At 36.2% G+C, this 21,005-nt stretch overlaps 1 long non-coding RNA gene across 1 annotated transcript; it reads right to left on the bottom strand.

Annotated features, from left to right (window-relative positions):
* Positions 1-420: 420 nt before the first annotated feature.
* On the bottom strand, positions 421-20,996 carry LOC117664396 (uncharacterized). The gene is made up of 5 exons (XR_004591031.3): positions 20,887-20,996; positions 19,426-19,525; positions 4,432-4,683; positions 1,777-1,839; positions 421-616 (listed from the first exon to the last, which is right to left on the bottom strand). It is a non-coding gene; the product is annotated as an uncharacterized LOC117664396 (long non-coding RNA).
* Positions 20,997-21,005: the final 9 nt, after the last annotated feature.

Raw genomic sequence — 21,005 nt, 5'->3', positions numbered from 1 at the left:
TGTGCTGTCATTATTTCAAATCAGTTTCTGCATCTGATGATGCCTAGCCTTACCTGTAGCACATTTCAGAAGAACAAACAACAAATGAAATTAAATGATGCCCTAGAAAGTTTGGATGAGATGGCTATTCATTATAGCATGTTCTGAAACTTGGGCCTGAGAAATAAAAGCAAAGTTCATAATTAGGAACTTTTAAAATTGCCTATTGATAAGTACTGTGGGTATCAATAAGTGACTTAGAATGGTTTTCTTTTAAATGAATATACTGTATGTACATTAAGATCCCCCCCCCAGTTTTGTCTGTTTTGTAGCAAGGGTATTTTTGTAATCCATATCTGAGCAGGGACATATTTGACTCTAGGAAAAGGGGTCCACTTCCAGTGGAAACTGATACATACAAGTCATAACACTGAAGCCCACTTTGCATTAGTGCAGGACATGTTCTGCTATGCAATTTATTTTCCCATGGCTTTATTGTAGGATGACCTGATTGGTTCAAGGCTGAGTAGATTTTTTGTTCTTCATAGTTTTGACATTCAAATATAGCTTCTTAAGATGGTGTGGAAAAAGATGGAGTAAAATAATCACATTAAAAGTTTGAAGAATAAAACAATCCCTATAGGGAAAAAAAAGGGATATTAATACAGAAGATGTATAGAATAATAAACCATAAGCAAAAAATGTTACTCATGCTCAGATAAGTCCATAGAGATTGATTTAATCTAGTTATATAGTTGCCCTACTTAGTATACAACTCAGGCTTACATTCATTATCAACAAACAGTGACAAGTCAATAAAAATGCATAATAAAACAAAGTATAAAAATGTAATCTCAATCAACTTCATAGAAATGGATGAATGCTGGGGGTGGTAGTGATGGAAATCATCATATGATTCATACCAGTTCCAGTCCCTGATGAAAAAACAGTCCTTAATGCTGTCTCAAAGACAGACAGGGTCAGAACGAACTAACTATCAATTCCCAGAAGCAGATCTTTAACCAACTTGATTTGTTCAGGGATGTCAAAACCATTAGAAGCAGTTTGGTCAATGAAGACCACTAGTTCACAAAACATAATTGAACTTATTGTTAAATTATTATTCTGATGTTATCATTGATAATAGCAAATTTCTGTCACTTTGCTTCTTGAAAAATCTTCTATCTAAAATGGTCACTTGAATTGCCCTTTTGTAATGGAGGGACAATTTGACAGCTATGCTAATATTCAAGTCATCTGAGGAAACCCCCCTTTTTTATTATTATTGTTGAGGTCTTTTAAAAAATCTGCTCTGATAGACAGTGATTAGATAAAGAATGAGGAACTGTCCATGGCTCAATCTATAACCTTGCCTTTTAGCTCTTGAAATTGTCATTAGATTATTTATCTCATTTATGAATGCCTGAATAGTCTTTAATTAGTGTTTCAATTATCATTTAAATATTTGTACATCAAGTTGAATAAAAAGCAGACAGCTGAGTCTTGAGACAAGTGGCAGTGGCATCAGCAATTCCCCAAGGGGTAGCTTGTTTGAAGGTTAACAATTCAAGCAAAAGCCGTTAATCAGCATAAGTACTTTTGGCTGGAGACATCCACACTGAGAACAAATGCCTGGTTTCTTTGATCTTAATGAACTAAGATGCATTTCACATATCACAGCAGCTGCCAGATTCTAAACTGCAGCAGTTGCCAAAGACAAGGGCAAAGAAGTCACATGGTTCTCAGTTGCCTGATTTTACTTGCTGGGTTACCCTCATTATTTATTTGCTTACTTACTACTTTTTCTTCAGGAGTTTAGATGGTATATTCTTTCCTTCAGTTTTAGCGCTAATATCAGTCCTGTGAAGGAATGAAAGACAGTGAAGAGTCCAAAGGCAATCAGCAAACCGGCTACAGGGCCTAGGGTAGTTACAGAATAGAGCTGGAAGGGATCTTAGAGGTCTTCTAGTCCACGGGTGTCAAACTCGCCACTTCATGTTGATGTCAGGTGACGTATCACATTTTTTTTACCTTCACGGTGCTTGGGTGGGCATGGCCTGTGCGTGACGCATCTGGCCTACGGGCCGCCAGTTTGACACCCCTGTGCTAGTACAGACCCATGCTCAAGCAGGAGATCCTATACTATTTCAGACAAATGGTTGTCCAATCTCTTCTTAAAAACCTCCAGTGATGAAACATCATTCTGAAGGCAAGCTGTTCCACTGGTTAACAGTTCTCATTGTTAGGAAGTTTCTCCTTAATGCTAAGTTGCTTCTCTCCTGATTAGTTTCCATCCATTGTTTCTTGTTCTGCCTCCAGGTGCTTTGGAGAATAGTTGACATCCTCTTCTTCCTGCCTATCCTAGCCCAGCATCTTAGCATTGTATACCACATTGGTTCTCAATGATATTTGTAATGATACTTTTCTTTTCTATACTGCTCCTATAGGTCTTAGAACCAACATTATACAATTGTTAGAGGGATGGGATGAATAAGGGACAACCCAACTTCTTTAAATTCTTGTTCAGATATGAACTGCAGATAATACCTTATATTAGCATTTTAGTCAATAGAGCTGACTGAGGAACATTTGTTTACTTAATGTTCTTTAAGTCTGAACATTTGAAAAATGTCAAGGCAATCATTCAGACATTTGGCTTAATGTTCAAATACTAGGCTTTTTGTAGTCACAACTAGTCCTTCATTTCTCAATAGTTAAGGATTAATTTTGAATATTTAAGGCTGCCATGGAGTTCAGGGATAGTATTTTTTATTTGGAACAGTTGTCTCCTTATGTATATCAGAAAAGATAAATTTTGCTTAATAAGTGAACAATGAAGTAGGTTTTTAAATGTATTATACTTTTCCCTTTGCCACCAGCCTACTTTCATTTGCCTAGCCTATTCAGTACTTATCTTAGCTTTTACATAATAATTATTCTTCTAGTTCTATTATTTATCTCAAGGTTCCAGAAACATTGTACCACTCTGCCTTGAAGTGGACCTCTTTTTTCCAAGACTGGTTGCCCTTGACACTGCATAATGGCACTAGCTTCCATACAATGCTCTCTTTTTTCTTTTTGCTCATCTCTTTTGCATTGTGCAGCACTGACTATGAATGTAACAAGGCATCTGACGACAGCTTGGAACATGAGGATGGAAGTGGGAAGGAAACAGGATCTTTTTCTCTTAATTCCCTTTCTCTTCTTAGGACACGGCCAATCACTGCTGAGCTTCTTGCGTCTTTGCACCTCCCTTAAAAGCTGTCCCTCTTGGTTCTTAGGATAGCTGTCCAATCCATTATCTGAGATCTTCATGAGGTTGTTCTAGGTTTTCAATGCATGTCATGTCACTTCTCCCAACACTGTTACATTACAGAGCCTTTCTAAAAGTATGATGGTAAAGCAGCCAGATAGGTTTTATTACAAAAGAGTTTTATTCTGCAAACTGGATTGATATACAGTAAATAAACTGGGTTCTTGTATTAAGCAGGTTGTAAATTCTAATGTGCTATATATGTAGGTGTTATCTCTTTATACATTTAGGAGTATACTTTACAGGCTTACGTATTAATTTTGCAACTCAATATATTTTGATTTCTTACTTAGGTTTACATTATAACTTCTAGATGCTTATTAGATTCTCTAACCAATTCCTTTGTCATCTTCAACCTTCTTCAGATTTAACCAGGAACCTCATGATATGTTCTGAATGTCAGCCTTGGAAGCCATATTGGGTCTGCCACTGTCATTTTTTGACAGTGTCATATTTGCCAGACTTTGCATAACAAAGGGTTGGAGAAACAAGACTGTCTCCCATCATCTCCTCTAATTTTCCTTCCTTCCCAGGTTCTCTGCCTGAATCTTTAAAAATTACTACTTTTTTTTTTAAATTTGATTTATATGCCGCCCTTCTCCGGAGACTCAGGGCGGCTTACAATGTGCTAAGCAATAGCCTTCATACTTTTGTATATTTATACAAAGTCAGCTTATTGCCCCCACAAACTGGGTCCTCATTTAACCTACCTTAGAAAGGATGGAAGGCTGAGTCAACCTTGAGCCTGATAAGATTCGAACCTGCAGTAATTGCAGGCAGCTGTGTTAATAACAGGGTGCATTAAACCACTGTACTACCAAGGCTCTTATTAATCTTTATTTAATTTATTTAATTTGGGCACCATCAAACTCCAGAACAACTTTGGACCTTTTACTACATAACAAACAGAATACAACATGAAAAAGAGCCTGTAGTACAGTGGACTAAAGCACTGTTATTAACATCTGCTGCTTGCAATTACTGCAAGTTCAAATCCAGAAGACAGGCACCATGACAGAGAAGGTCCACTTCCTAGGTCCCAAAATGACTCTGAAATTGCTGGGCAGACACCACAGGGGATAAGCATTCCTCAAATAACTGAATCCTATGTTATGTAGAGTTACAGTTATAACTAGTACCTTGAATCACATCTAAAGGAAATTGGCAATTTGCTGAAGTGTTGCCCACTGCTTTTTAGTTTCTCATGTGCCTGCATGCAGCCTCATCCAGGATTTTTCTGGACTCATACTTTCCTCTTTAATCTTGGTTGCTGTTGCCTATTTCTTGTCATTTATTGCTGTTGTCAAGTATTTCTTGAAATTCATGCAGATTCTTACTGTCTCTTCTCTCCTGCAATGCAGTTAGCTTCAGAATCCAAGCAGCTAGTGTACCTAATTCAGAAGACAAAAGAAACCGCTGTTGCTGAACCTTTCTGTTCTCCATAGTCTTTCTTCCTCCAGGTTCTCCTTTGCCCTGGAGCTTCTCTGTATCACCTCATTCCCCACACATGCACATAGCTATTTTGGTTCCAACAAAAACTCTACCATACATAGTCCCTCATATTACTGTTTTGTTTTGCTTTATCTTCTGGAAGACTTCTGGGTAGTTGTGTGCTGGATTTTTTTGGGATTTTCTGTTTTGTTTTCTAGCCACTGCCAACAAGCCACTCAGAAAGAGCTGCCACCTTCCTCCTAAAGTAAACCATGTGCCTATTTCAATCTATCAATTCTACCTTCTAGAAAGGTACTTGCTTCCATGTACCATATGTTCCTTTGGTGGGAGATAATCACAAACAGCTGATGACCTTGGACAGCCAAATACACTGTCTCTCCCAACATTAGGTAAAGAATAAAGGACACTAACAGATTGTCCATTGCTAAGTTAGATATTGTTATCATCCATACGCCTAGGAGCTCTATCTGTTTTAAAATGATTTTTGTATCTGTTATATTGTTTTATGTGTGATTTTGTCTATATGTTCAAATAAACCAAATCCACACTATATGTGCCTGTCTAACCAGTCATCTTGTTGAGATTGGCAGCTATATAAATTTGAATTAAATTCATCCACTATGATGTCCCATCAGAAAATCAAAATTAATTAAAAATGTACCAGCAAAGCTGCAAATAATACTCTCTGCCCCTGTCCAAGAATGGTGGTTCATGGTCATGATAACCATGCTTAGGTCCAACTTTATGGTAGAATGAGACTGTCGTTTTCTTACAGACACGTATGTCCCTTTGGGAGTAATCTATTCTATTTGGATCCAATTGGTCAATGGGTTAAATTACTTATTCTCCTTATATTCTTTTTTCCTCTGCTTTCTGGTTCTATCCCCATATAATACATTGCCAGGCCAATAATTTTGTCAGGTATTTAAAATGATCACGTGTAGAAGACTTTGCAATCAGGTAAAGCGACTTAGAAAATTAAGCTGAGGACTGCATATGGGCTTAAGACAGGGGTGAAATCCAGCAGGATCTGACAGGTTCTGGAGAACAAGTAGCGTAAAATTTGAGCAGTATGGAGAACCAGCAAATACCACCTCTGGCTGGTCTCAGAGTGGGGTGGGAATGGAAATTTTGCAATATCCTTCCCCCAGGAGTGGGGAGGGAATGGGGATTTTGCAGTATCCTTCCCCTGGAGTGGGGTGGGAATGAAGTTTTTGCAATATCCTTTCCCTGCCATGCCCACCAAGCCATGCCTACCAAGCCACCCACGCCCACCAAGCCACGCCCATAGAACCGGTAGTAAAAAAATTGGAATTTCACCACTGGCTTAAGAGTCACATATTTAAGGAAATGTCTTAGTTTGAATCCATAGATAGTGCAAAAAGAATGCTATTGCAATCTGTCTTTTCAATGCCCCAAGTATATGAGCACCCAAAGGAAACAAAATGAAATGTTTTGATTCCTATAGATAAAAGGCAACCTACAAGAAAATCAGCAGAAAACTTCAGGCACTTCCAGAAAAGCTAGTATGAGATGAGAATTGTCCATTTTCACAAAACAGATGGACTTGTCAAATCCCAATAACCTATTCATGCTAAACATCAAACACATAGAGAAAGAAATGATAAACTTGTGCAGAGACTGCTGTGCTAAATGAGCCACTTTAAAAATGACTCACATTGGAATACAGATATTTACTTAACTGAACTGCAATCAGACAAAAACGTAGCAGGAATTGCGCTCTTAATTGAAGGACCACTCACAGCCTGCAACTGCGTTCTTTCAAGAAGGAATATTTGTCCTCATCCAAATCAGTGACATATGGAGAGTACTTTTAATATGTGTCTGACTGGAGCTAGCAAATGAATCTAGAGCAGCTAATCTATGAATGTCACTGATTTTAAAATGTCTATAACATTTTTGAAAGAAAAATCTTTCTTTGATTTTTAAGTGATTTATTTTAATTGAAAATAATTAAACGTATTTACAATGGATACTGTAGAATTTATAAGATGCGAACAAGCAACTTTATAAAATATAAAAACTGGAAAGGCCTCTGTTTTAATGAGCATTTGCTTTGGCAACAATGTTGGTTCCAGTATGACTTTATGGAATAATTGAGCTCAAATTCCAATTAGATGAGTAACCAACTTCTGTTCAGTTATTTTTTACAATGTGTGTGTTCCAACAAGCTGAAAAAAACAGAGACTATAATTAATCTTAAAATATAACTAAGAATCCTCAGTGACATAAAATTTTAAATAATCAAAAATTAATAAAATTAGAAATTACAGTCATTACCACACTAAATAGGAAACAAGCATGTGAGCTTGCAAAATAGTCTCTGGTTAAGAGATACTAAGTTCTTGCAGGTAATAAATAGTTTTAACTGAGTAGAAAAGAGCTTTTCTTGTGCTTAGGGCATCTTACCAAAGATGTTTAAACACCATTAGCAAGGAATTGTGGCAAAGGTGGTGTGGGTTTGACTAATGAATGCTGTAACCTAGTTTATACTTTCTCCATCTTACTAAAAAAATTGTTATAATCAAAACAATGATGGCAGTAATTTTCCTGGCTGGGACTTATGGCAATGAAAATGAACATATTACCCAGAATAAACCTGTACATTTCAAGTAATACAAATCCATATCGCATACAAAAATCTACAGGATTGGAAAAGAACAGACTTATATGGAGCGGGGGGAAAAAACAAAAGTAAGATTCCCAAATTTGCAAGACTCAAAAGAGAAAGAGAAAGTTGGACTAGCATTTCTCAGACTACATGATATAAAAAACTGTCTAACAGAACAGAACAGAAAACATTTCCTAACAGCATAATATCAACCATGGAAGAAGCAATTAACCATTGGACTTCATAAATACCTATGTTATAAACAACATATGACAAGAACTTAAACAGATACAAGAAAAAATTGTTAAAAAATTGGAATCCCTTGAAAGCAAGGCTAGCTCAAATGATTCACACTAGTATCACCATCAAACCACCATTTTTTAAAATTTCAAGGTTAATTATAAAAAGAAAGATCTGATCTTAGATGCCAGTATGATGCATTTGGACTTGAGAAACAGACTAAAGGCACAGTAAGAATTGCTTAATGAAGATAGGAATCCCCCATGGTTAATCTGAAACATTTATATAGAACCAAGATCATTTATTATGATATATTTATTAATTGTTACTGAACAAATCAAACACTTCATGATAAAAAATTGATGGAACATTTTAAAAAGTAATAACAGTGGAATAATAGGAAAAACTGTGCAAAAAAGCAATAATATTTACATAAAGGCACAATCTGATGGACCAGTCATACAGCAATAAATCTGGAGAATGCTATATCAAAGAAGGGACATATTACCATATATGATAATACACCAAAAAACCCAGAAAATTCTGAAAATAAAATTCAAATTGAGACCACAATTTTTTTACAATGCATGATCCGAGGAAGTACAGTGATAAAAATCACAATTCATTAAGATATTTACTGACAGTGGCATGAATTAATTCAGCATGATGTTTCATTTTGTGTTTTCATTTAGATGTTACTTTCCCCACGTTCTTTTGCAACTATATTTGTATTTTGGTCTGTGACTGCAAATAAAAGTTATTATTATTCTGTGTTTTCATTTAATTAAGAAAAAAGAGGGAGCACAATATATAAGATAATATAAAAAAGCTTCTCTTCCTAACTAAAAATTCTTATTGAGAAAAAAAAATCCACTGTGAAATGTCTGATTATTTTTGCAAAGATCAAATGTTAAGTTGACCTAAAACTGTTGAAATACTTGCAAGCCAGTCTGGTGCTGCCTTTAAATAAATATAGAGAAAGATTATACATATTTTTAGTTCACTAATGACATTTTTGAAAATATTCAGGGAAAAAATGCAGTTCTTTTCTGAATTCTCTGCATGCCCATGTCTGCATTCACCAGCAAATTGTCACAGCATGAGAATTCACTCCAAAAGCAATAAACAGTTGACAAGCCATAAAGACATATTGTGACAGTCTATTGAAATATTTTTGAATGGGTAGGGCAGGATGATGTATCTACACTGTGTGGAATATTAAATACTGAAACATAGATGGTACTGAGTGAGAAATCAACTCAGCCTGGAAATCTCTACCAATTTGGAGATATACTGTGAGGTCAAGGCAAATTGAAGAATAATTTGTAATACAAAAAGTCAATGAGAATATTGGAGCAAAGTAAAATCATATATAACTAACAGTGCTGTAGTTTAGCTCTCTTGATTTAGATCATTTGTTATAAACTGCAGCGACAGCAAATTTGTGACAAACTTCCCTAATTTGTGCCCTTCTCATAGCCAAAATAGGCAGGTTAAGTGGTAGGGTGCTTTCTCCAAAGACCCAACTGTTAAGATAGGTATCAGAGATTTGAACCGGATCCACCATGTCAAAAGGTAATGTTCTAACTACTGCACTATCCAGCTGCTCGAATATAGTACATTTATTCCCATTGCTATTTTACTGATCTAGGTAGCTGTTGCACATTCTCTGCTGTCGATCCACCTTTTCTTTTCTTCTTATAAAGGTGAAGATTTGCCCTGTCCAGTTGTATCCCACTGTAGGGAACAATGTTCATCTCCATTTCTTAGCCAAGGGAGTCACCATTGTCTGAAGACACTTCTATGGTCATATGGCCAGCATGACTATACACTGAGACACACAGAATTCTGTTTCCTTCCTACTGAAGTGGTACCTATTTATCTACTCACATTTGCATGCTTTGAACTGCTAGGTCTTATATAGGTCTTATTCAACTGCATTTGTTTATTTAGACATTTTGTTTGTATATACATAAAGTTGTGTTATTTGTGACCAATATATCACAGTATTAAATGCTGCATCTATATATAAAAAGTTAGACCAGCTTCAACAGACTAGTTTTGAAGCAGCAAAGACCACATTTCCTATTTTTGGGAACAATTTGAATGGAGGACTTCTTTTCAGAGCTTCAGGCACTCCTTTGACAACTCAACAACTCCTCTGATCAGTTGTTGTTGTTGTTGTTTTTAACTGAAAGAGTCAAAAAAGAAAAAAAAGAGCATCTAAGCATGTTTGTATTGATTTTTGGTCTGCAGTGAGATTTGCAGTCCCTCGGGACATTGTTTCCTCTTCTATGTAAGGTTGTATTTGGGGTGGATGGCAATAGACCCATTTATGCTGATCCCAGCTACATTAAAATGTATTATCAGTTTAAACTTTAAAGTATCTTCTCAGCAGGGCCAGGAAGATATTTGCAGGCAGTTATATGACTTTTTTTTTTTTTTTACTATGATATCAATATGTCTCGGTCTTCTTCCTCTTTAGCCATTCCATTCCATTTTATAGTCTCCTGAGACTGATTCAGTCTGCATCACTGAGGTTTCCCCTTGGAGTTTACTGTTCAACATCTGCAAATTTCAGAATGCTGGTGCTTCCTTTTTGGGCTTGGATAAGCGATGTTGGCTACAGTTCCACAACCATAGAATAATAAATCAAAATGAGAAGCAACAAACATAACAGACTGTTGTCTTATAAATATTAAGTCAAATTAGTGTTAGAAATTATCTCAATTCTTTTTAGATATTATATGAGATGAGTAATATTCTCACCGGTAGAAACTTGTTTTTTTCTTCTTCTTTTCTTTAAAAAAAACACAGGATGACATTTGTATTTCAGGAATATTTACAGTATTATTCTAATATTTTAATTAGTCAGATGAATCTACCAATGCTCTTGAATTTCTACCCACAAATTAGCATAGCCTATTCCCAAGGCAGCTAATCCTACAAAGAGGCGTTTATTTCTTTGCATCCCTTTCTTGAAGGCGTGAATGCAAAAGCCTGTCCATCCCATGGGAGCTATATAGAAATATAACCTTCTACAAATCAAGTTCCTTTTCGACAAAGACTTCTGACTTTGGGTTAGATGTGCACTATGACTTGCATAGTTATTTTTATACAACAGAAAAGAGACACACTGCACATGTTAACAATTCAACAGCAAGTAGATGCAACCACTGAGCATTAACAAGCTGGTGCAATTTTTCCTTCAAATTCTCTGATTCTCTGTCTAAGGAGATTACACATTCTGCTACCTCGTTGCTTTTGCTTTTAAATTACAATGACTTTTGTTTAGTTCTTGAAGGTCAATTTCAAAGCACAGAGCTATAATTACAAGGAGAGACACAGACCAAAACAGCACATCCCATACCAATTTCTTTGAATTCCGGTGGCAGAAAGATGCCAAGGATATATAATTGTATTTTTTATATTTTTTAAGAAAGTAAAGTGACACAAATCATTTATAGGAGTAATAAAATGTAACAAATAAACAAATCTGCCAATAGAGATTTTTTCCTCTCCTCTCTTTCACTCTCCAAAAGTCAATACAGGGAACATCTATCATTTTGGTTAAATTTGCTTAGTGATCTCAGTAATTGAGTTAAAGTCTGATATAGAGTGTAGAATACTAATTCTTGAATAAGTTATTTGAATTTAAGAATCATAGAAATTAAAGTGGAAATATAGCTATGATTAAGCTATGCCGTTGATTGGGTGATAACTAAGTGCAACTAAGGGAATCTAATGAAGTAGATAGGATTGCTGGTCGCATGAACATGATGATTAGTCTTTGAAACTATATTGATTAGAAGACATGGCTTGCCTATGCTGATTTATTCTTTTTTTAAAAAAATATTCTTTTTTTAAAAAAAAACATATATTTTTATTCCTCCTTCACTCTTTCATCTATTTCAGATACTCTCTTCAGACTATCCTGCTCAGAAGACTGTGGAAGAAAGGATGAAGACATTAAGGATAATATGTGACCAACAACATGGCTCCATGTCTGTCTCCTTTGTATACTATATTTCTACTTTTAGGCATAGTTAAGGATTTTCTTTACACCAGGGGTGTCAAACTCAAGGCCCACGGGCCAAATCCTGCCCACAGGGTGCTTAGAACTGGCCCCAGGAGCCACCCTGGAAACAGCAAAGAACTGGACCGCAGTGCCTCTGCCAGTGAAAATGGAGCTTGGGTGTGGGGAGGGGGAGCAGGCAGGCAGGCAGGAAGGAAGGAAGGAGATTATAATGAGAGGGAGGGAGAGTCTGAAGGGAGTCTTGCCTTAGCACTTGGCCACCACAAGTGCCTCCAAGTGACTTTGAGCTGGCTACACTCACCCCTGCCCCCCTGAGATCAAACACAACCTTGATGTGGCCCTTAATGACATCAAGTTTACATCCCTGCTTTACACAAAGTTATTGCATGAATCACTAAAATTAAACCACAAATGTGTGTACTTCAGTGGTGGGTTCCTCCCGGTTCAGCCTGGTTCCGCCGAGCCAGTAGCGGTGATGATATGATGTCACCAAACTGGTTCTGCCCCCCACCCCGCCCCCGCGTTATTCTTACCTTTTATTTGGCCCCACCCCCAATCTATTGCTGCCTCCTGAGTCCCAGCTGATGGCTAGACGGAAAAAAACTGTTTAAACTCTTGCCGCGGGGCTTCAAAGGGCCACCCTAGAGTTGATCAGTGTTAAAAGAAACAAATGAGTAGACCGGTGCCTGCAAAAAGAAATGGGTGGACCAGTGCCTTCAAAAATACATGAGTAGATCAGTGCCTGCAAAAATAAATGGGTAGACTAGTGCCTGCAAAAATAAATGGGTAGATCGGTACAGCTCTGCAAGCAGTTAAAAGGATGAAGGCTATTGCTGAGCACATTGTAAGCCGCCCTGAGTCTCCGGAGAAGGGCGGCATATAAATCAAATTAAAAAAAAAAAAAAAGCCTGGTAGACCAGTACCTCTGATAAATCCTAAATAATTGTCACATGACTATCAAGCCATGCCCACAAAATAAGCCACGCCCACAGAACCAGTAGTAAAAATTTTTAGAACCCACCCATGGTGTACTTCTATTGTACGTCAAAACAAACGTATCAGACTCAGTTCAAATCAAATCAAATCAAATCAATCTACATATCTTCACAATGTATAGTATAGTATAGTATAGTATAGTATAGTATAGTATAGTATAGTATAGTATAGTATAGTATAGTATAGTATAGTATAGTATAGTATAGTATAGTATAGTATAGTATAGTATAGTATAATACATTTTCATATATTTAAACTTAGATTACTTCCATGGGCTTGCGTACAAAAATAATTTTCTATAAATTTGCATAGAATCATCCTCTACATATTCATAAATCCAAGCTAAAGGAACTGGACTGCACCTACTAGGCTATGTGCTGATGTTCAGTGAATGTGTATAACCACTTGATGGGAAAGCCGTGTCCAGTTGATCAGAAAGAATGTACTGTACATCTATATAGCTCAGTTTCATCAGTGCTGAATATGGACTGAAAAGAGATTAGCATTTGTGGAGCATAGCTAGAAATACCAATTTTCTTGCCTTCTATGCTGGAAAGTCATATATGAATGACTTTGTAATTCTGCTGCGCACAGAGAAAATATATTTTTTATTTTCTTGGTATTATGTTACATCTTTATTTTGCATTCTTATTTCTAGACAATGAGACATTTTTGCCTTTAGTATGCAAAAGCAAAAAACCCCCCAAACTCTGAGTTTCCTGTGTAACAGTTTATTTTCTGAAAGTGCTAATAAAAGGCATGCAATGCTATTTTAATATACTATCAACATCAAAATCTAGTAAAGGAAATAAAGCAATTCAATTATTTCTGGCAACTTATTTTGATTCCCAACTCCAATGTAAATGGGCATTTTCTAATTTTCCTAAATGATGAAATTTTAAACTACTTTGGACAGACTGGCAAGCATAACTGAATCAGCATATTCATAGGCTACTTTAAGGATATATATGTGTTATTAATTGCCTGGAATCAAGCTGTCAGAACTGAAGAAAAACAAAGAAAGTGGGAATGGAGATTTTGCAGTATCCTTCCCCTGCCACGCCCACCAAGCCACCCCACCCCACCAAGCCACGCCCACAGAACAGGTAATAAACAAATTTGGATTTCACCACTGGTCAAAAGCCCCCTCAAAGTAAATGGGCGATTGCTTTTTGACTGCATGTTATCAAATTCTTTAGTAAGGAGTAGTAGAGGCCATACTTTTCAAATCTCATTACAAAGACATTTCTAACAACATGCAAGCTTTGTGAAGCAAAATAGGATAAACTTCTCTATTGGAGATAGTCCAAGTTAGTGTAATGACTTGCTTAGGCAATTTGGGAGGAAACAAGAAAGGGAAACACAAGATATAATTGACCTTCTCTGTTGTACTGGCCAGCTCTTCTATTAGATGTCTTTACTTTATTAGCCCTACATTTATAGCCCTACAATAGAGCAAAAAAATATTTATACAGTGAGACTGCCTGAACTCTTTCAAGTCAGTATGAGCACTACTTCGGTTAGTGCTCTGCAAATTACTTTAACCTAAACATAGAAAGATGGTTGGGTATAATAAGTGGCAACAATATATCACCCTGCTTCCAAATTCTTCATTATTCTACTTTACAGAAGCAATACTAATGGAAAACAAAGTCTAATATAGCAAGTCCTAGCAGAGCAGATTGCACCTGTTCACCACAAAATAAATCAGTTGAAGCTAGAAATATTCTGAAAAGCTAGGTCATATCACACTTTTGAGGCATTGTAATATCCAGAGAGATTCGTTGAAAGATTCAGTTTAAAGACAATCTGTTGGGCCTTTATATTCATGGGAACTCCATCTTTTTTCTTAATCATAATAACTCAAAAATGATTTGAATCAGATATTGAGAGATTTTCACACCTGTAGTTGGTATTGTCTTAGAGTAGACTATAAAATCTGCAAAGGCAAATCTATGTAGTACTCTGCGCATGTTCAAACTTATAGTATATATTTCAGTCTAGGTTCTTCAACCATACTTCATGTTTTAGAATACCTGATAAACATGACCAAATTCCCATTAGATCTGGGGTCCCCAATCCCCAGGCTGTGGCCCACAACCTAGTCATGACCCGTTTGGAATCGGGCCATGCAAGTGGCAGGTGAGTGCACATGTGCGCGCAACTCCACTTGTGCGTATGATGGGCATTTGTGCTTGTGCACGCAGATCCACTTGAGTGGCACGGGGCTCCACTCCTGTGAGCGGTGGGGGCTTGCGCTCACACAAATGGAGCTGTGCATGCATGCACACCTGCCACTTGCACAGAATTATCATCCCTCCTCCCACACACCGAGATGCCAAGCTGGAAAGAGGACCGCAGCATTAGATGGTCGCCCAGTGTTTATTAAATTTGATCAAATGCTCAAATGCTCTGCTCACAGCAGAATATCTTATGCCACCAGGCTTGAAATTTTGGGCTTAGACAATTTAGAACTACGCCGCCTTTGGTCTGACCTAAGCATAGTACACAAAATTATCTGCTACAACGTCCTACCTGTCAATGACTACTTCAGCTTCAACCGCAATAATACAGGAGCATCCAATAGATACAAACTTAAGGTGAACCACTCCAAACTTGATTGCAGAAAATACGACTTCAGCAACAGAGTGGTCAATGCCTGGAATGCACTACCTGACTCTGTGGTTACATCCCCTGACCCCCATAACTTTAACCTTAAACTGTCTCCTGTTGACCTAACCCCATTCCTAAGAGGTCTGTAAGAGGCGTGCATAAGCGCATCAATGTGCCTACTGTCCCTGTATTACTGTTCCCATTTATTTGTATCCATTTCCTGTATTCATAATCATGTTTATACTTGTATCTCTTATCTTATTTTAACATAATTTTGCTTGTTTTGACAAACTAATTAATTAAAATAAATAAATAAATAAATTGTTTTGGATTTGCAGTATATAAAAAGTCATTTTCATATGTTGATAGTCAATAACTACCAGCTCAATCCACCAAAGCTTAGAGCAATCTGTTATCTGCCAGATGTCTTTGAACAAGCTGTTTGGAGATGATGGCAGATTCCTGATGATACCATGCTAAAGAAGTCAGGAATTAAGGCTGGTGGGGGAACAAGGAGAAAATGCTAGCTGATGAGTAGGAAAGCAGAGATGTCCTGCTGAAGAGTTATGGTAAGAGAAAGGAAGTAAGTTTTTTTAAAAATACTTTTTAGCTTTCTATATGTAATTTTATTCTGTTCTATTTTTATGATTTATAATTTTTGTAACCCACCATCCTTATGCTCATCTTTGACAGTAATAAAGGTTTGATTTGATTGTTTTTAATCACTGTATAATCAGACACTGTATTATTATTCTTCACTATATTTAATGCACAGTTAAGCTTCAAAGACTGAAGCTTTGATTCAACATTTTCTACCCAGCCTGTCCTACTATAAGGGAGAAAACGTACGCTTAGAATTTAGCAAAGACATTAATGCCTTGAGGGGCTTTTCTTTAGATCTTAGAATTGTACTAATTAGTAGGTAGATGATTGATCTGAACTTCTTTCAGCTCATTGACTTGATTGAATTGTAAATGAGGACATTTTTACTGTGCCATTTGATCTTTTAAAAATCCCAGTTAGTGTGCTGTTGGACAACATACACTTATTATTTTATAATTAAAAGAGTAACATCATTTGTCCTCAAACCAGAGCTCTGCTCAAGATGCTGAATTACAGCAAAACATCTGCTCAAAATTAACAGTGCAGTGAATGTGAACCATGTTTTACCTTATTAATTAAAGGCAAACAATTAACAAATGTACAAAACTGTAGTGAAATAACAGTTACAAAACACATATGGTTCAGTACTTTTTTCACAACATATTTCATGGCCAAAATATCTTTGCTTCTGCTTTTTCACTGGGCGATCTTACAATTCCACCTCCTCTCTCCTTCCCTCCCCACTCCTCTCTGTCTGTCTGTCTGTCTGTCTGTCTGTCTGTCTCTTCCTCTCCCACCATCTCTTACCTATTTATCTGAAAGTTGAGTTGTGAGATAATAGACAGCCTAATGAGCATCTTATAGGAACAGTGTTCCTAAGTCTTTCCCCTTTTTAAATGGAAATTTTAAATTTGATTTTAAATTATTGGGGTTTTAAATTTGTTCAGCCAAATTATTTAATTCGTTTTAGTTTATTTTAAATTTTGTATCTATATGTTTTATTCTATGGCTGTTCACCGCCCTGAGTCCTTTGGGAGTAGGCAGTATACAAATTCAATAAAATAAAATAAAATAAAATAAAATAAAATAAAATAAAATAAAATAAAATAAAATAAAATAAAATAAAATAAAATAAAATAAATAAAATAAAATAAAATAAAATAAAATAAAATAAAATAAAATAATAAAATAAAATAAAATAAAATAAAATAAAATAAATAATGGGACAAAAAGTGTAATAATGAAATCGTAGCAATTTCATCACATCTTATTTAATCTATTTATGACATATCCATTCCCTCTATTTCCCAAAATAATAATATTTTTACAGTTGGATAACATCAAGCATGGACAAGTTAAAAAGGTGATTAGTAAAGAATATATCCAAGAGGAGAAAATTGAATAGCGGAAGCACCATCAAAGTCACCAACACTTGGATTATACCTGTGATATGATACACTTTTGGAATTATTAACTGAACAGTTATTTGAACTGGACAACTTGGCAAGGAAACAGATGAGCATTCACTATGCATTACATCACCTTAGTGATATTACTATATTATACCTGCCCTACAAAAATGGACACAGGGGTTTACTTCAAGTTAAACAAACTGTCAAAGAAGAAATAGGTGCATTGTCTGAGTATATAAAAGACAGCCAAGAACAAGTATTGATACAAGTTAAAAAATTGCAACTTACTAAATGTACAGGAAAGAAAAAGTGAATAACAAAATAATGTAATAAAACCATGAACAGAATGTTGGCAAGGAAAGGCATTACACAGTCAACTTCTACAAAAAATCAAAGTGAATGTGGATAAAGATGAATCCTGGCATAGACTTACAACTGGAACATTTAAAAAAACCCAATGCAATAAAATAGGGGTGTCCAACTGGTGGCCCATGGGCCAAATGTGTCATGCACAGACCAAGCCCATCCCAGCTCCACGAAGGCAAAAATGTCATGATACATCTCTTGACAGCAATGTGACATGACAAGTTTGACACCCAAGCAATAAAAAGTCAGAAATTAAAAACCATCAAATAATTCAGATTGTGCAAAGAAGAAAGAATCGGTCATATATTCAGCTTATGCAAGTAGATTGCACAAACAGATGATGAACAATGATATAACATAGTTGCCAAAATAATTCACCAAAAGGTCTGTAAAAATTACCATGTACCAGAAAAGAAACATTGGTAGAATCACATAGTTGAAAAAAATAATTGAAACTAAGCAGTTAAATTATTATGGGTTTTTAAATATAGATGGATAAAGTCTTGGTCATAACACACAGCTATAGCTGTGTTTCAGAAAAAAAAAAAAAAACAAAGTGGATAATTGATGTGGCAATATCAGAGGACAGTAGAATAGAAGACAAAGAATTTGAGAAGATCACAAAGTATCATGATCTGAAGACAAAAATTGAAAGATTATGGGATAAACTGGCTGTGGTGGCCCCAGGGGTTATTAACCCTCTGGTTGCCATACACAAAAAATTTGGATGGAATTTAGAAAATCTGTGCATTGGCAACTTTTGTCAGTTGGAAAAAACCTCACTTCCTGGATCTGCACATACAAGGTACTACATCACTACTTTGCGACATCCTAAATTCTTGGGAAGAATTTGATGTGTATGAAGGTCAACAGCAGCTAAAGAATTTTCAACTGTGACTTCACATTGTTATGAACAGATAATACTAACAAACCAGGGGTGAAATTCAGCAGGTTCTGATAGGTTCTGGAGAACTAGTAGCGGAAATTTTGAGTAGTTAGGAGAACTGGAAAATACCACCTCTGGCTGGCCCCAGAGTGGGGTGGGAATGGAGATTTTGCAATATCCTTCCCCCAGGAGTAGGGAGGGAATGGGGATTTTACAGTATCCTTCCCCTGGAGTGGGGTGGGAATGGAGATTTTGCAATATCCTTCCCCCAGGAGTGGGGAGGGAATGGAGATTTTGCAGTATCCTTCCCCTGCCATGCCCACCAGGCCAGGCCCACCAAGCCATGCTCACAGAACCGGTAGTAAAAAAAATTGAATTTCACCACTGTAACAAACCCTACCTCCTCAGTGAGGCACTATCTTGCCATAGTTGTGAACATCTTGCCACAACTCTCTAAAATAAGCAAAAATTTTAAACTGAAAAGAGTTATAGAGAAAGAAACTGAATCTTAATAAAAATATCACAGTAAACCTACACAGAGAAGAAGTTGTATAGCAAGCTAAGATTCAAGGATTCTGTTGCTTGATTTTCGTTCCTTTGGATCACTTAATCATTGGAAACAACTATTAAATCAGGGTAGCTGCAAAGATGAACTTTTAAAAGATGAGTTCCAATCTAATAGCTTATTTTCCAGGTCTTTCCTCCTTACAAAGAAGCTGAAGGAGAAAATATAGACCATTGAAGTAAGTGGATTCTGTTGTAATATTCAGAAATTAGAAGCAAACAATAGCAATTGATTTAGGGATTTCAAGTGTCAGTTTATAAAGCTTCAACAGAAAATAATTTCACAACTGTTTGACCATAGAATATAATAAAAGAACTAATAACTTAACTTACCAGCTAGGCTTCAGTACTTGATCTTTCTCAAAAGGCAAGCATGGAGGTTACCGAATGCATTTGTATGCATTTCTGCAGACAGATATAGCTTCTTTTGCTTCTGAAAATGTTAAGTAAATAGAGTTGAACTGAATGAACTATGGATCTTGAAACTGCATCACTTCATTGTTGTGTTTATTTTTGCCCTTATGTTGTCTTACAGATTTAAAGTAACTAGTTGTTCTTCAAATAGGGAAGCACTAATGACAACATGAACCCAGAAAAGGTTTGTCTTTCACACCATATCATCATGGATACTACATCTTTCTATACCACTCATGGATACTAAATCAATCTTCCTATCCCAAAATGTACTTATCCTGGAAAAGAGATTGGCTTTTATACATCATTTTTTGCTACTTTAGAATTCAAGTTTTTTTGAAATTGTCCAGCTTGCTTGGGAGTTGCAGACTGGGGGTGGGGCAGATATTACACTTAAAGTTTGGAAAAATGCATTATATTCCCCAACCAACACCAATTTCTTCTCCACCAAACTACTAAATTGTTCTATTTATTATTTAGGTACATATTCTCATTCTTCAAATATATTAGGTGACTTACAATAAAATTGTCAAAACGCAATAAGATAAGTTAGATAAATAATAACTTTATGCATGTTGAATCTGAATGAAGTAAACAAAAGTTCAAATAGAGTTTGAATCTGACATTTTTGAGAAAAACAAAAAGATCTTTAAGTGCTCCCAAAAAGATATCTGAATGCATGACATATTAATTATCTTAGAAAAACATTCAAAATAAATAATTCCACCATTATAAATGTTCCTTTCTCCACATTTATGTGCACAGTTTAGTTAGCGGAAGGACTTATCACCTCAAGGTTTAGAACATAAAATATATTTCTGTGACAAGACTGAGTCATCATGCAAAGACATAGTTTTGTTGAAAGCACTTGAAAAGATAATCTATGAGTTTTGAGTGAGTTTGCCACCAGAAAACTGATAATAATCAGCTGAATTACTGTATGGGTGGTCCTCAGGTTATGACCACTCATTAAGTGACTATTCAAATTTGAGACAATGCTGAATCAGAATGATTTATGATAGATTCTTGGGGTTTCCTTGGTCAAATACCCTATTTTTCGGAGTATAAGATGCACCTTTCCCTTTCCCCACCCCCCAAAAAGAGGGTGAAAATCTGGGTGCGTCTTATACTCCGAATGTAGTCCCGCCCAGCTTCTCAAACAGAGGTTTCAGAGGCTGAAAAAAGCATCAGAAACAAAGCATCAGAAAAGAAGCTCCTAAACAGAGCTTCAGAAAAGAAGCCCCCAAACAGAGCTTCAGAGACTTTTTTCCTGAAGCTGTTTCGGAGGCTTTCAGAAGGAGGCTTTTTTTGCAGGAAAAAAAGAAAAAAAAAAAGCAAGGCACAGAGCTCACAACCAAGGAACCTGCTGCTAAAATTCACCTCTGGAAACAGCTGATGGGGGGGTATTCCGGGAGGCTGATCCACCTGTCAATCAGCTTTTTTCTTATGTCAGTGTATGACATCTCCCAAAAGTCTTTTATCACCTTAGATTGAAACAG

Source organism: Pantherophis guttatus, chromosome 5 (genome assembly GCF_059756535.1).
Source record: "Pantherophis guttatus breed Tessera chromosome 5, ASM5975653v1, whole genome shotgun sequence".
Lineage (NCBI taxonomy): Eukaryota > Metazoa > Chordata > Lepidosauria > Squamata > Colubridae > Pantherophis > Pantherophis guttatus.
Note: the sequence above shows the minus strand (reverse complement) of the source record. Positions and strands in the feature narration are given on the sequence as shown.